The sequence below is a fragment of the Trichosurus vulpecula genome, chromosome 8 (assembly GCF_011100635.1).
Source record: "Trichosurus vulpecula isolate mTriVul1 chromosome 8, mTriVul1.pri, whole genome shotgun sequence".
Lineage (NCBI taxonomy): Eukaryota > Metazoa > Chordata > Mammalia > Diprotodontia > Phalangeridae > Trichosurus > Trichosurus vulpecula.
The window spans coordinates 73869153-73885411 of NC_050580.1; the positions used below are offsets into that span (position 1 = coordinate 73869153).

The window sequence follows — 16259 nt, forward strand, 5'->3', positions numbered from 1 at the left end:
CAGTCAATTAGCATTTATTTATTAAGCATCTACTATGTGCTAAGTGGTAGATCCTGATTATTCACATCAAGCAAAGCATAAAACAGAGTGGTACGTTTGCCAAAGACATTTTCCACTATCATGGAGGGTGTCTGGAAGAGGGTTTCCCTGCAGTTAGTCAGCACCTCAAAAAATGTTTGCATTCAAAGGTGATATTATGACGGCTATATCAAGCCCCAGACAGAACATTACAGGGCCTCACAATGAGGTACATAATTATTAAAAGGGGATCTCACTGACAACGCATGAAGGAAAAATTAAATGGATGAAAAATGCCCATTGTCCGTACTGTGACGTGAATACAGTTGGATGGCTAATCCGTTGATTTAGGATATCAATACATATATCTGGTACAGACACTATAGAAAGTCAATAAGTTTGGGCCCAATATTAGATAGGAAGAAGATAAAGGTCTGGATTGCAATTGGAAAATTACACAACACTTTTAATGATTCCAAGGTGCTCTTGTATGCTGAGGCCAGCTCCAACCAGCTCAGGAGAGCATTGTTCAATCGTCAGCATGAGCATTTTCTCCTCAGAAATTCCCAACTGCTCCAAATCAAGGATTGATTTATTTGTTGCTGATTGTCTGGAGTTCAACAAGTGATGGAAAAAACGTCAATAATGTAAGTTAAACTTAAAAGTGTGTCTTGCACAGTTGGAAAGCTAGTTTTTTAAACTTTTGCCAGCATGTCTTTGAGCTGACTCAAAAAACAACTTTTTTAACACTGTGAGATTCTTAGAATACCCCAATCCATGAAGAATCAAAGTTACAAAAAATACAATTGGCAATGGGGAAAAAAGTTGGAAGCAGATAGGCTACAATACATTTCCCATGAGAAGTGGGAAAGACACATACGTATCCTGATTCTTGCCCTCAGGGATATCACGGTCTAATAATATTCAATGAAACATACACAGACAAATATAAAACAAATTAGAATATAATTGAACAATAATTCGTACTTGCAGAACTTGAAGATTTGCAACCTACTTTCCTTATAACAATCCTGTGAGGTAAGCTGGGCCACTTCCAATTGTCCTGATCTATATCCAGCCACTGGGCCCAGATGACTCTGGAGGAGAAAGTGAGGCTGGTGACTTTGCACAACCCACCCTCATTTAAATCCAATTCACTTGCAAGCCATGGCATCATCTTCCTGATGTCATGGTCCTCTTCAAGAATGAAGGACAAACCACATAATCTATGAGGTAAGTAGTATAAATATTACAATTTTTTTGGTCCAGACCTGTGCTTTTGTCAGAATTGAGAATTCCCAGTATGGAAACTCCCTCTACTAATAGACAGTTTTTCTGCAACTTAGTCTTATAGAATTTAATGGGGCACTGAGAAGTCGAATGGCTTCCAATTGATCACTCAGCTAGTTATGTGTCAAGGACAAGACTTGCATTAGGACTTTCCAACTCAAAGATCAGCCCTCTGTCCAATATGATAGGCTGTCTGTCAAACCCATTTGATAGATGGGGAAATTGATATTCTGAGAAATTGAGGGACTTGGCAAACTCATAGTACTAGCAAGTGTCTCCAGTGGGATTAAAATCTCATGTCTCCTGACTCCAAATCCTTTACCATACTATCCCTAAGAAAGGTGTAATATGCTAGAAGAATATGAGAAAAATAAATGGCAAAATCAAAACTTTTACATCTATATCAAGTGTACACATACACACACATGTTGGATTTGATGTTATAGGGCCTGAGTTCCAATCCTGATTCTTCAAGGCTGTGTAAGTAGCCCCAGGAAACATTTTTGATTCTGTAAAGAGAATCTGGATGTTACAAAGAAAAACATTCTAATCAAAGCCTATTAACAGTGAAGACTGGAATGGATTAATTGTACTTACTGAGCAAACAAGTTCAGGACTAGAATAAACAGCTATCCCAGTTTCATAAAAGTATCTTTTGGGGATTTTTTGACAGGAGTCGCAAGAAATCTTTCTGAAACTGCAGTATATCTTCTTTTCTACCATCTCTTGAATCAAATCACCTCATTCCTCCTAGACACCTAGATCATTATGTCAAGCCATGTTTTTGTCCTTACATTTATTTATAGTGCTTCAAGTATATACAATTTCATTGGCATGATTACCGCCACTACCAACACCAATGCAACCCCTCTATAATTTAGCAGGTAGCTTTCAAGAGTTGCTGTAGCCAAAAAATTTATTTACTTATTTATAATATGTCAATACAACAATAACCCATGGTTTCTTGAGTAAAGGGAATTCCTTGTACCAAACCGCATCTTAGAGTTAAGTGACTTGTCCCTGTTGACACAGCTAAGATCATAGAATCATAGATTTAGAGCTAAAAGGAAAGGGGCCTTAAAGACCACCAAATTCAATCCTCTCGTTTTACAGATGAGAAAATCGAGGCACAGAGAGATTAAATAACACATTCAGGTGACATGGATAATAAGTGTCTAGGCAAAATTTGAACCCAGATCTCCCTGCGCCTGGCCCAGAGCTCTATCCACTAAGCCATGCTTTAAACTTCAGATGTGAGAATTGAGCCTAGTTCTTCCTGACCTCATGTCCAATGCTCTACCATGCCAAGCTATTTCTCGACTTTTTGGCATAGTCCAACAAAATTCCACAGCCTACAAGTTGCTTTCTATTTTCTGGGGATGAAGAGTTTGTATCCATTCAAATGGCATGTTAAAACTAAATTACATCATATTCTAATCAGCTTAATTTCCTAGTCTCATGCAGGGAAGCCAATATCCATTAAACTCTATCATCGCTCCCTCTTACGAAAGATAGTCTGCTTACTTGGTGCACTAAGATAGTAAGCTCTTCAGGGTAAAGGTTCATTTTATGTGGATCAGTTTCTAGCACATTGTGGGTGCTTAATAAATATTAAATAGCAACTATCTTAATTACTGGATTACATCATAGATGTCTTAGGGTATGGTATAAATAATAGAGTAATGATTAGTACTAGCAGAGTGTCAGAGTGCCAATTGTAAAGAAGGTTTTAAATAATACTTTGGGTGGTTTTATATTTAATGAAGACATCTCTTTTCATATCAGGTAAAACTTTCTTAAGATCTTACAGCCAAAAGATCTGAGACTGAGTCCCTGTTCCAGGACCTAACTAATTGTGTGACTCTGGACAGATCTACTATCCTCTCTCTGAGTCTGTTGAAATAACAGCCCTTTCCTACTGACCTTGCAGAGTTATAGTAAGAAAAGTGCTTCCTAAGCCTTGAAGCATTAGAAACATGTGAGCTATTGTTCTGGGCTTGCCCATAACCCTTTTTCTCATGAAATCTATTTCCTACCATGAGGTGTGGCTTTGCTTCAATAAATCAGTCATGCCTTTAAAGGGTGAGGCAACAGGGTTCCTTTTTCCAAGGCTATAGGAAATACCTCCTGCAGAAGCCCAGTATGACAACCACAAGTATGATTTCCATATTAAGCTGCCCCCTTTAAGTTCATGAGGAGGCCCCTTTCTAGTAAGTAGGATATACTAGCAAGCTAATGTGGGTGGGCCATTAGCAGTTGGTAGAAAGCAGAGGACTAACTTTTATTAACAGTTGGTAGATAGCAGAGAACTAACTCTCTAGATAGACCTCCAGCAGGAGGCTGTGCTATCTTTAGCTGAGCAATCCCATACATTCATTCCATCCTTACTAAAACCATGTGCAATACTATTCAGCTCCCTGTTGGGGAGTTCTGATAGGAACCACATTGAACAAACAGAAAAAATGGCTCTCTTGCTTTCACCCTTATCAGAAAATACAGATCAAGTTACTTGATGGCTCCTGCACCCCATCCTCAGCAGGTTCATTAGGCCACAATTCCTGGATTGTCATCTTTCTGCTGACAAGGTTTAAGACACACATAGCTCTGCCAATTGGATCTTGCCCCAGCCTTATCCCTAACTTCCCAACAACTTCTTCCTGTGATCCTGCCATCATTAGGCACACCATACATTCTTTTCTCTTTCATGCAGTTGAAACAAGGTGTTACTAAAGTCCTTCTAATGTAAGATTGAAAGTTAAACAAGACCGTGGGCATTGGGAGCATCCTGATTGTTTCTTGCCTCATCCAACATTGGGAAATCAATAGGTGGAGAAACAGGGAAGTAAAAGTATTCAGTTGTAAACTCCATGAAGGCAGGCATTTATTATCTAAACTTTACATCCCTCTATTACCTTTTCTAATACACTGCAAAGTAGGAATGTAATATATAGGCTCATAGATAAAGAGGGTACCTGGAGGGTACCTCAGAGGTCATTTAGTCCAGTCCCCTTATCTTACAGATGAGGAGACAGGCCCACATTGGTGAATGATTTGCCAATGGTTGCACAGGTCCTTAATGGCAGAGCTCGGGTTTTAAGACAGGTCATTTGGCACTAAATCCAGTGTACCTTCTACTTCCCCCATACTAACTCTGTAGGATTTTTCACATCTCTCTGGGACACTTGTGAGAGCCACACCACATAAGAAAAGTCAGAAGATATGTTAGAAGTAAAAAGAGTGTCCATGGCATGAACCAGACACCAAAGAGTTCTGGGAGACACAGAAAGGGGAATGTTTGTGTAACGGGAAGGAGGAAGTGGATGTACCAACAGGCAATGCCCTTCCCTCCCAGAGGATACTAAAATCCCAAATCTGCAGACAGGGAGGAGGTGACACGACCATGGTTCCTCTGAAAGATGGGTAGGATGTTTGAAGGGCTTTGTTAGGAACTTAAGAACTGGATGCCAGTGATGAGTTCTCTTATTAGCTTTGTTCTTCTCACAGAATCTCTGAGTTGGAAGGAACTTTAGAGATCTCCTTGGACTAGGCAGAAGTTCTTAATATGGGGTCCAGGAACTTGTATTCTTCCAACATTTTTGGTAATAGTATTTCAGTAAAATTTGTTTTTGTTATAAATCTAGATGTTTTATTTTATGCATTTAAAATATCATTTTGATAAAGGGTACATTGGCTTCACCAGACTGCCAAAGGGTTCCATGATACAAAAAAGGTTAAGAATTCTTGGATTAGAGATGGCATGTTGTAGTGGATAGAGTGCTGTACAAGGAGTCCGGGACACCTAGGTTCCAATCTCAGTTCAGATGCCTGATGAGCTGTGTTACCTGGAACAAGTTGCAACTTCCTTGAAGTTCAGTTTCCTCCATAATAAAGTATTGGTGTTTAGTCATTTCAGTCATGTCCAACTCGTGATCCCATTTGGGGTTTTCTTGGAAGAGATACTGGAGTGGTTTGCCATTTCCCTTTTTAACTCTTTTTACAAATGAGGAAACTGAAGCAAACAGAGGTTAAGTGACTTGGCCAAGATCACACAGCTAATGGGTCTGAGGCCAGATTTGAACTCAGGAAGATGAGTTTTTCTGACTCCAGGCCTGGCACTGGCACTCTATCCCCAGTGCCACCTCGCCACTGGACCCCAGGAAAACAGAAAAAAAAATAAAACCTACTTCCCAGATTTGTTGTGAGGATCCAAGAGATAATCTATGTAAAGCTAGCCATATAAATTCTCTCATCCAACCCCTGATTTTCAGATAAGGAAATTGAGAGAAAAGAAGTACCTCTCCCAAGATGGCACAGCTAGTAGTGGCAGACTTGCCCCCGGGTTGCTTACACTCCCAAGTCTGGTGGTCTTTGCACTATACCACCCTCCCTGCTTGGATGGCACAGCTTAGGGCCTATTGCTAAGGTAAAATCAACAAGCCCTTCCATGGGACTCATTAAATAATACTCTCATTTTTCCAAAAGTCAGAGCAGTCACTGCAATACTTTAACAAGAGCTAAAAAGACCCTTGGAGGAGAGCTAGGCCAACCTTTTCCAGTTCTTTTTATGGCTAAACTGGAAATGTAGACATGTCAAATAGGCAGCCCACAACAATCTTAAATACAGATAGAACCAGGTTAAAATGGAACTGAAAATACTTAACAAAATAAATAAAAATACAATAGAACATAGATAATGTTAATATGTGGATGTCTAAATCAATGTTTGGTCCACAGTATCCTTATGCATGGTTTACTGACCCCATTTCTGTTTGTCTACTGGTCTAGACCCATGAGTTCATTGATGTAGATATCTCCCAATAAGGAAACTCCCTCAACCAATGTAGATCTGCTACATGTCCCAATGAGGAAACTCCCTCAACCAATGTAGATCTGCTACATCTCCCAATGAGGAAACTCCCTCAACCAAAGCAGATGTGCTTTAGTTCTGTAAATGGTTGCTTGAGACAAGATTAGGACTTGCCCAGGGTCCTAGTGCCAGTATGTGTTAGAAGACAGATTTGAACACAAGTCATCTTGACTGGAGAACAGCTTATTATGTACCATGCCATGTTACCTCCTTTCACAGTTCACTCTTTTTACAGATGAGAACCAGAAAGCCCAGAGAAACTAGGTGACTTTCAGCCCAAGATCACACAGAAAAGAAATAGCAAAGCCTGGATTCAGACTCAGGTTTTCTGACTCCCAGCACCATGCCCTGAAAAAACATCATCCTGCCTCCTAGACTGTCAATCCATTTTACAGACAGGCCAACTGAGGCCTTGGGTTTGTTCTGGCTTCCAGGGTAAATCACTGGCTGAGTAAGCATCCTTGGCCAAAGAGTAGTTCCTCTGGTTGGGGTCAGGGAAAGTGAGGAGAACAGGTGGGTTGGTTTAGCTTGTATTCCCCCTACAATGAGAAGCCCCATGTAGGAGCAAGGAGAGAATAAACCTGACTAACAAGGAGAGAATAAACCTGTGTAACACTGCTCCCTTGATGAGAGCTGCTCAGAAAGGTTAAAGTTTAATTCTAGTGTGTTATGTGAAGTACAACAGTTTTGTTTATGAGACTTTTAACGTATCCTTTTCAGGCAATGCAGAGAGGATCGTCTGTAATAGCTGGAGACTAGGTATTCTCGCACTTAACACTTGCTGCCCTCTGAGGTCCATGATCTCCAGATTCACATGTGTGGGGCGGGGGGACACAAAAAAGCTGTTTCTCTGCAGAAATTTATCCCCAGCTTACTGAAGTTTCTGTGGAAAGACCAACGTATACATAGCACATTTTGGCAAAGCACGTTACATATATTATCTCCTTTGAGTCTCACAACAACCCTGTGAGTCTGGTGCTCTTATTCTAGATATGTTAGATGACTTATCCAAAGGTCACACTATAAGTATCTGCTGCAGGATTCAAACTTGGGTCTTCCTGTCTCCAGATCCGGTATTCTGTCCACTATGCCTACCCATCTTTCATGACCTCTCCATAAAGCCTTCTGTGACCTGCCACCCACCCCCATTAAAAGTGATATTCTTTCCTTGGGTTTTACATGGCAGTTTTTTACTTCTTTCATTCACATACACTTTGAATTATAGCTATTTGTGTGCTATAATCCCCTTCAGATTGTCAGATCTATGAGCGCAGGAATCATATTTCTGCATCATCCCCTATCCCTTGCCCAGTGTTCCGCACAAAACACATGCTTAATAAATTATTTTTAATTGAACTGAACTTAACTGAAGGTAATGGCTAGACCATGTTAAGTGTATTTGTTTAAAGCTTCAAGTTTTGGCATCATTACTATCACAGGGTAATTGGCAACCAGGGCAAAGACTAATGAAAATATCTGCCCAGTACATCAAGACATAAGTTATGGTCTTTCAGAGTTCGAAATTAGTCCTTGAAGTTTGGAAGATAAGAGACAGCTTTGGCTATCGCAGTGCCTATGAGTCCACATTTAGAATTGTGTCTTCATCCACATTCTTTCCATACAGCTCAGAGGTTCCTAGACCCTGGAGTTCCTTCAGATGGGTTATTCCCTTTGAAACCCTCACAGCCAGGCTCTATATAAAATCTAGGGTTATCCATTCTCAGCTGAGGTGGCCAGACTCTAAGGATGATTTTATCAGCAAGTTGCCCCAAACTGAGTTCTAACTGAAATGTTGCCGATGAGAAGGATCACCATCTCCAGGGATACTATGTCTTTGGCATGGGGCAGGTAGATAAATTCTTGTTGAGAAATCTGATCCCACCTCAGTCAGCTGTGGTCAGTACTCATTGGTTCCTGCCCCAGCTCTGACAGTTGGAATACACTGTCTCTCAGTGAGCACCTTCTAGACAGGTTAGTGTCTTGTTCTCTCTCCCAATCTCATATTATCCTTATTCTATTCACTCTGCTTTCCTTCTGGCTTCTTTTACTATGGTGCTGGCTTTTCAATTTTCCTTTAGCTCCTTACCCGTTCTCTCTCCCCCAAACTACCTCCTGTGTTTTCCCTAAATCTCTAACCTCTTTTCTTTTTTCTGATTCTGTCACCTTCATGTAAACCCCATCCCTTCCAGGAGCAGGAGATATGTAAAATACATACTTCCCGGTGACCTAAACAAGACATGAGGTCACATTCTTCACTTGTGATGAATTATAAGAATGAAAATAGAGACATAGTGAAAGAGGGAGAAGGAAGCTAATTAGCAAACACCAGTGGACCGGTCTCTCGTTTCCCTTATGGTCTACATCCATTCTCCTAAGTCCAGCTTCATCTTAGTTCTCTTAGGTTGTTGGCCTCCAGAGGTTTTATTCTGTTTTATTTCCTCTTGGAGAGGGAAGAGAAAGGGATGTCACAAGGAAAAGTGAGGGACTTGGTTTGTTCCTCCCTAAAACCATTTCTGAGCCTTGGACAAACAGCTCGGCATTCAGATTTGCAAAGGCAACAAATGAACCGGTAATGGAACTCCTTCCATTTCTTCTCGGTTTGAACCAATTCCCACCCCACCCCTCAATGACCCAGGCTTCTACAACATGATTCAGAAATAGGAAGATGGTATATTCGAATGGCGAGTGTAAATCAACACTACAGAACCTTCCTTCTTAGTCCTATGTATGGAATATAGGCTCCTCCTTGCAAACCCAAAACATTTCTGGACCTTAGCTTCAAAAGTAAGAGGCGAAGAGGGAGGGGGCTGGAGGGGTGGGGGGAGGTAGTGCAGATTACAATCTTAGTGAGACCTGAGAGGAAAGGTTCCTGAGAAAAGCAATGTGCTTCTCACAAGCCCCATGGACCAAAGCCAGTTCCCTCCATGAGGATCCTGAGATTCAAGCCTTGCCCTATGCAAGGAAATTAGTTAAAGAGCAGCGATTGGAATAATTGTTTCACTTACTGTTTCTGTTTTCCAGATGGTTGTCCTTGTTTATATCTGTGCTTCTAAAACTTAAGGTTATCTTGCTTCATTACATATCTCCCCTATTATTTCATAACCTATTGCAATTCTCAACCTGAAACCCAACCCTGCTGGCTTGTCTCCTCCCCTACAGCCAGTCATGTTATTTTGCTCTGAGAGGACGGGAGAGAGTGGCCTCCTTACTCGAGGAATGCAGGATACATTTGTCCAGGGTTGATGATGAAATAGGCTATTTCTGAACCTCCACATCAACAGCCTCATCATGGGTCAGCCGGAGCACATACTTTATCTGCTTTTTATGGTGACTTGAATAAATATTTTTCTTTGTCACCTTGAGACATTGATCTATATCGAGGTGTTCCATAGTTCCATGGATGGTTTTGGGTTGAGTTTTGAATCCAGGTTAGCGGCCAGCTCAACAGGCATCCTTATTTTTCACCCCCCTAGTTATCCATTGCCACTGCCAGATCTGAATGTAAAAATAGCTGATGAGTCTGTTTGTTTAATCTGTCTGTTACTTGACACCAAATGGTTGTTCCAGTGCGTACTGTTTGCTTCTTCTCCACCAAGAACTCTATTTGGTTTCCCCCTTGCCTGCTGTCTATTTAAGTATATTTTAGTAGCTTTGTATTTCTAGCTTGTTCCTTGTCTCATCTAGCTTGAAAGATCCGTGAGAATTCAAAGGTTTGACTTTTCACCTCACTTTCTTTTTTTTTTTTCATCTTCAAGCAACTGAGTTAAAGAAGTGAGTCCAGAATGCTTGAATAATGGAAGGTCCTTGTTTTGCTATCCTAGTGACTGAGATGCTGTGAAATCTAGCAGCTTATTGGGATCCTGGGAAAGGGACAAAGAGCTGATTTGCCCTTGACTGGAAATGTGGAACCTAGAAGGTAAGGCAATAAGAATGGCTGAGCTTTTTCAGTGACACTGAGTGGAAGCTGACGAGTCAGATACAAGCCTAGTGCCTGAGTATACTATTTAGGTCTGAGTGTGATCTGGTGTGGTGTGGACATCGTGTGTAGGATCGCGTTCTGTGTTGATGGGTGCCGTGTGTCTCGGTACGTATTTGCATCTGGGCAAGGGTGTGTGCATTCAGACCCCTGTAAGATTAAGGCCAGTTGTTTTAGTTGGCCAAATCATGCCAATTGACTTTTCACAGAATTAGAATCACAGAATTTCAGAGCTAGAAGGGGCCTGGGAAATCAATTTGTCTAAACCCATCATTGTACAAATGAGGCCCAGAGAGATTATGTGACTTGTCTGCTTATAACGGTAAAGCAAAGACAAGAAACCAAGTTTCCTGAGCTCTAATCCAGTGCTCTTTCCATGACACCAGGCTGTCTCTCATAGCTTGAGGCTAAAGAGGGAAAATACTTTGGTTTCCTGGTCTATCATTTTACTGAGTATACAATTTACCAGCCTAGTCTAAAAAACAATAATAAGGAAAAGCATCTTTTGTGAGTTACAGCCAATAACATCAGACAGTGAATGTGTTTCCACCGCTAAAACTCTTTTAGTCTGTCCCTGTCCTGTCATCTTCACAGGGAGAGATTCCCCTACCTACATTTCCCTCTTGGTGTTCTTTACAGATAATCAGCAATTATCATTTATTCCCCTGTTGGAGGGGGATTAAATGCTGAACAAAGAGCTCTTGAGTTGATACAAAAAACAAACATCTTGCATCAATAAAAATGATTTTTCAGGGTTTTTTATCTTAAAGCATTACAGACAAGCCTGAGATAAAAATAAATATCTGCAATTAATCAAAGTTTGATTTTTTTTAAATGATCAACTCCATAAAATAAGAACAAAAGAACCCTGATAAGAAAGTAGGGCACCATGAAATTGGTCCATTATTGTGCCAAAAAGCTACAGGGAAGTGCCAAATCTTTTTTTTAAAGCCATATGACAGGCACACCTCCTTGACATATAATGGGACCTCTAGTCCACAACCATTTTATTATGAGGAGATAGCTGAGCTGACTCCAGGGTTTCTGATCCAGTGGAGTCAGGGAATCTCCAGTTTGCCATTATGAGGCATGGGGGTGGGTGAGGTCATGAACAAAAACCATTGCTGTAAGAAACACCCTTGTATAGCTGGCACAATGAAGGAGAGTTAGATTTTGCTTATCAGAATGATTTATAAATAGATACTCTCTTAGGTGATGGGAGTCAGAAAGTAGATTCCACTTCTGGGCCTTTGGGATGATGGAAATTAAGCATCCTCTTCAAATGGAGCCTTTAGAAAGCAAAGTGTCTCCTTCAGGCCTAAGCTTAGAAACACAGCCAGGGCACCTGGTGCTAAACTTTGCGCCCAGTAATAAGCAGAGGAAGTTTAACACAATGAAGACTTGAGGTGAGCCCAGATAAGTAAAAAGAAAGGAAGGGCCAAAGAGAAATCAAGTCATTCCCTAAAGAATAATATCGCCAACTATAATGTCTTTTCACCAGGACACAGTGAAATGTGTTTGAATTCTCTGCTTCTTTGCTCCTGGTCATAAGGAAGTCATGAAGATCCTTGCAAAGGAAGATAAGCCCCTCGTCTTGAAATAGCCATATTCCAATCGTGCGTGCCAGAAATCTTGGAAATTGAAACCTTCAACCGTGAACCAGGTCTGAGCTGTTTTCCTCATTGGCTCTTGGGATTTGATTACAACGGCCCCAATGTTACATGAGTGGAGCAAAGAGCCTTAAGGAAAGTCTGCCTAGATGGAGGGCTGAACTTCAGATCTCGACCAAACTCCTCTTGGTTAACATGTGGCTGATCTTATCAAGGAGGGTAGGTAGTGAAAGGAGTGTGGTTTGGGGCTTGTTGAGGTTTTCTGATTAAAACCAAGTTTTTAGGGCTCCAGTGCTCACTAGGCTGGCGCCAAATGTCATGTCCTCAGGATTTTTCCAAATAGGATTTTTGGAAGGAAAAAAAAGGAAAAAGAAATCACACTTTCTGTGTAGATGTAAGGCATATCAAGTCTATGGGATTGTCTCGAAGCGAATTGGTATGTGCCAGGAGCAGGAAGAAGGGAGAGGGTGAGTGTGTGTATGTGTGTTTGTGCATGCATGTGTGTGTGTGTGTGTGTGTGTGTGTGTGTGTTGGGGGTGGGGGCAATGGATGTGACAAACAGATGGATTAGGGTATATGAATCAAGCATGTCCATGTAAGGACTGTGTATTGAAAGGGTCCATGTGGTCAGAGTATGCTGACTAGTATCATTCCCTGTTAGAAGCATCCGGCTGGCTGTGTCATTTTGTCAAGTTCATGAGTGTTGAAGGTGTTGGTGTGAGAAAAAAAAAAAACATGTACATGCCAGAGGATGGACAATGCTATTGATATGGTAGTGCTGAGCAAAATGGCACCTCTTTGTATGAGTAAGCATGAAGACTTTTATGAGAAAAATCTCCACTTCCACTTATAGGAATCCTTGTTCCTCCCACATCTGAGGTTGTGAACGCGATACGGGCTATGGATACGGTTTGAGTTTAACCCACAGGCTCATCAGAAGTAACAATTATTGTGTCTTAGATTATTTTTGTTTGGTTGGTTGGTATTTTGGACCTGTGTTTCTTTGGTATAAGGTTCTTTGGGATGAATGAATTCCTTTCTACCAATGCAAGTCAGCAGCCTTCTCTGCAAATCTTAGAGTTACCTAGAGCTCTAAAAGGTAAAGGACTTACCGAAGTTCACACAGTCATTATGTGTCAGAGGCAAGACTTGAATAAAGACTTCCACGGCCAATTCTCTATCCACTGTACCTTGTGGCCTCTCACTTGCATCTTAGACTAGGAAGATAGAGAGAGACAGAGAGAGAGAGAGAGAGAGAGAGAGAGAGAGAGAGGGAGGGAGGGAGGGAGGGAGAGACAGAGAGAGATCAGCATCATTATTTACACCTGCTTAGAGGGAAAGGAGGAGAGGGAAAGTTCATTAGAAACCTGCGAACTTTAAGTGGGGCAATTAGCTTTACTTCCTCTTAGAGGTTCCAGACTTCCCTTCTCAAAATCCACTCCTTGGACAGACATGCTGGATGTCCCTTAATTAGTTTTGTTTTTCTTTTTCACCCTCCTTTGTCAGTTTTCTAAGCTCAGGAATGTAAAGGTAGCACTCACAAATCCAGGATCCTAGAAGGGGGTCCAACTTGCCCACAAAAACCCAGTAATTACTACACCAAAAGCACTTTTATGGGTTTCTGGCCAGGTCTGGTCTCCGTGATCACCTTCCTTCTCCCAGTTACCCTTTCTCCTTGCCTTCTGGCAGCCAGAAACATTGCCTTGAGGGCAATGGAAAACAACGTGTTAGATATATATATATATATATATATATATATATATATATATATATATTTTTGGATGGGCTTTAAGCTCACAGGTCTCATATCTCACAGCCATAACTTGAAATCTAAGGATGAAGAAGGAGGGAAAAAAGGAAACTCTTCAATTTGCTTGAAAAGTCTCTGAAGAAGCTTTATGAGGTTAATGTTGGATGCCGACCAAATGAATCTGTAGAGTCAGCATGGTGGTATGTGCCAGTTCAGGGCTACAGTAGCTCCTTACTACGAGCTCTGCCTCTGTCTGCCTGTCAGCTGTATTCTGGCTCCTCTGTCACAGTGAGTCTTGCTTCTATCTGTCATGTTTATTTTGGAAGAATAACTTTCTAGCTAGCCCATTTTGCTATCTCTCTCCCTGAGTGTATCCGCTTTAATTCACTATTCCATTCTTTTTTCTTTACTTCTCCTCCATCCAATCCTAATGCAAATTCTTAAAAATTCCCAGCAGAATCAAGGAGACATAACATACAAACAACAATTGACTGAAAAACCTGAAAGTCCCCTGAATTTGACCCACCAGCTGTTCAGATTCAGAATGGCATGCAAGTATTCAAAGTGCCTAATAAATTTCTTCTCTAGATCAGACCATTTACTAGGGATTCAAGATAATAGCAAATAAACTACTAGTAGTAGATGGATAAAAAGCAATATGGGTTGGTGTTGGAAAGCGGGGAGGATGAGAAATGGCAGGGTGTTGTAAAAAGAACACTGACCTCGGAGTCGAGAGACAGAGGTTCTATTCCTGAATTCTCTGTGTATTTCCTACTTGTGTGACCTTGAATATGTAAAATTAGGGGAGGGGAGCTGGATTAGATAATCTGTAAAGATCCTTCTAGCTCAAAAAATCTCCAAATCATTCTTGACCAATGTGTAAATATTTTTTAATTTCATTTTTTGGTCAGGATCTGTGACTTCATTTGTATGGGGAAATCCCGGTATGAAAAATCTCTCCATCAGTGTAGACTGTCAATTCACCCACAAGTTAAGGTTTTGGAGAGTTGCCTGAAGTCACACAGATAATAGGGACCAGAGGCATCTCTTTAAGCCAGGTCATCCTGACTCAAGGACAACTCTGTCCACTACTCCAAACAGCCTCTGTAAATAATAATCACTCATATTTATAGTACTTTAAGACTTGCAAAGCACTTCCCCCTTAAGACCCTGTAAGGTAGGCAGTACAGGTATTAATATCCCCATTTGACAGATAAATAGAGACTGAAAGATTAAGTGACTCAGCCATGGAACCTGGTTTGGTTCCAGATCTCCTGTTGCTAAGTCCCACTACCTCTCCAGTTACCCCATGCTGTCTTTCAACTAGGTTGTTCTTTCAGAGGGCTAGGAAAACTTTGGAACACCTTTTAGAGCTAAGGACCCCTCCTCAATCAGGACATTTTCCTTTATATCTTATGAAAGTCCCATACCTTTTGTAAGCCTAGTTCCTTTCCTCCATGGATATAGGCAACAACTGGTGGTCATCATTCACATTAACCTTTCAGACATTGGAACAGTGTCCCTGGGTTACCTCATGGGCAAGAGAGAATTGGAGAAAGCATGGAAAGGAATCTTAGGGCTTGCCTGGTGGAACCCCTTATTTTACAGATGAGGGAACAGACCCAGAGAGATGAAGTTACTTCCCTGAGGTTATATAGTTAGAAAGAGATGGAGGCAGGCCTTCAGGTCAGCTTCCCCAACTAGAAGACCATGTAGAACAGTGGAGCCAGATGGCCTGGGTTCAAAGTATACCACTCCCTTTGCGACCTTGACAGTCACTGAATCTCCCCAGGCCTCAGTCTCCTCGTCTATAAAACGAAGAAGCAGGACTTGATGTGGTACATACCAGAGGCAGCCCCCAAAGTGCAGTGTTTCTGACTCTCTGTGTCCCATGCCACACTGATTTGTAAATAATAAGAACTCATTTAGAGTGTGGAATAATATTGATAGTGTAGAAGGAAAGCCAAAGTAGGACCCTAGGTCTAGAGCTAAGGTACTCTAACCCATTAGAAGTGGATAATGCAAGGTCCCCAGGCTTCAGCGTCAATAGTGACTGTCTTACACTGACTTTGAATTCAGAAAAACACTGATAAGATCTGCTAAGATCTGTCACTTCATGGCTACGGTAGCCTTCCTGTAAGACCTGCTTCTGTTTGTCTATCTATCAGCTGTATTTTGTTCTACTTCTCTGTTCCAGTGAGTCCTTCATCTTTCCATCATATTTATAACTGATCAGTCCAGATACCAACAAAATCCTCACTAAGGTCTTTTTAGGTCAAATTTAGGGGGATAGGAAATCAGAACTGCAAAACTGTTCTCTCATCCTTCCGTTTCTCCCATCCCCTCGACTGAAAGGGTAAATTCACTTAAAAGTAAAAAGCCCTCTCTCCGTCCATGATTCAATTCAACCCTACTGAAACCAATTTAACAAAATGTATTAAGTGGCACTATGTGTGAGGCTGTCCCAGGCACTGATTACACAGACAGAAATGAAAAGCCCTCCCAGCTCCCAAGAACTTTTCTCTTCAAAGGAAGCAGGGGAATCTATGGCTAATTAGGGTTCAGAAGAAATGAGCACGTAGATAGGTGGAGGGGGAGAATTAAGGAACAGAGAAAATATTTGAAGTCGCTAACTCAAGGAGTAATTTAAAATATCACATTTCACCTCAACACCTGAAGCTGGCTTCATAAAGTCATTAGTCAAAAGTCATAAGAGTCAAAGGATTTGAGATCCCAAAGGGATCTTTG

The 16259-nt window shown here is 41.2% G+C and overlaps 2 protein-coding genes across 15 annotated transcripts in view; one reads left to right on the forward strand and one right to left on the reverse strand.

Moving 5' to 3' along the window:
- TMEM273 (transmembrane protein 273) overlaps nt 1-9301 on the reverse strand; it is a 187737-nt gene extending 178436 nt beyond the window's left edge. For both annotated transcript variants that reach the window (XM_036735407.1, XM_036735408.1), the window contains exon 1: nt 9181-9301. The gene's annotated coding sequence lies outside the window, so the exon portion shown is untranslated. The remainder of the gene's footprint in view (nt 1-9180) is intronic.
- Nucleotides 7907-16259, forward strand: part of C8H10orf71 (chromosome 8 C10orf71 homolog) — a 43762-nt gene continuing 35409 nt past the window's right edge. For 2 of the 13 annotated variants that reach the window (XM_036735403.1, XM_036735396.1), the window contains exons 1-2: nt 7907-8146; nt 9931-10091. The gene's annotated coding sequence lies outside the window, so the exon portion shown is untranslated. Of the gene's footprint in view, nt 8147-9584; nt 9604-9715; nt 9886-9930; nt 10092-10211; nt 10260-11652; nt 11981-16259 lie in introns of those variants that run through there. The other 11 variants (XM_036735402.1, XM_036735394.1, XM_036735392.1 and 8 more) reach the window with 9 other exon arrangements.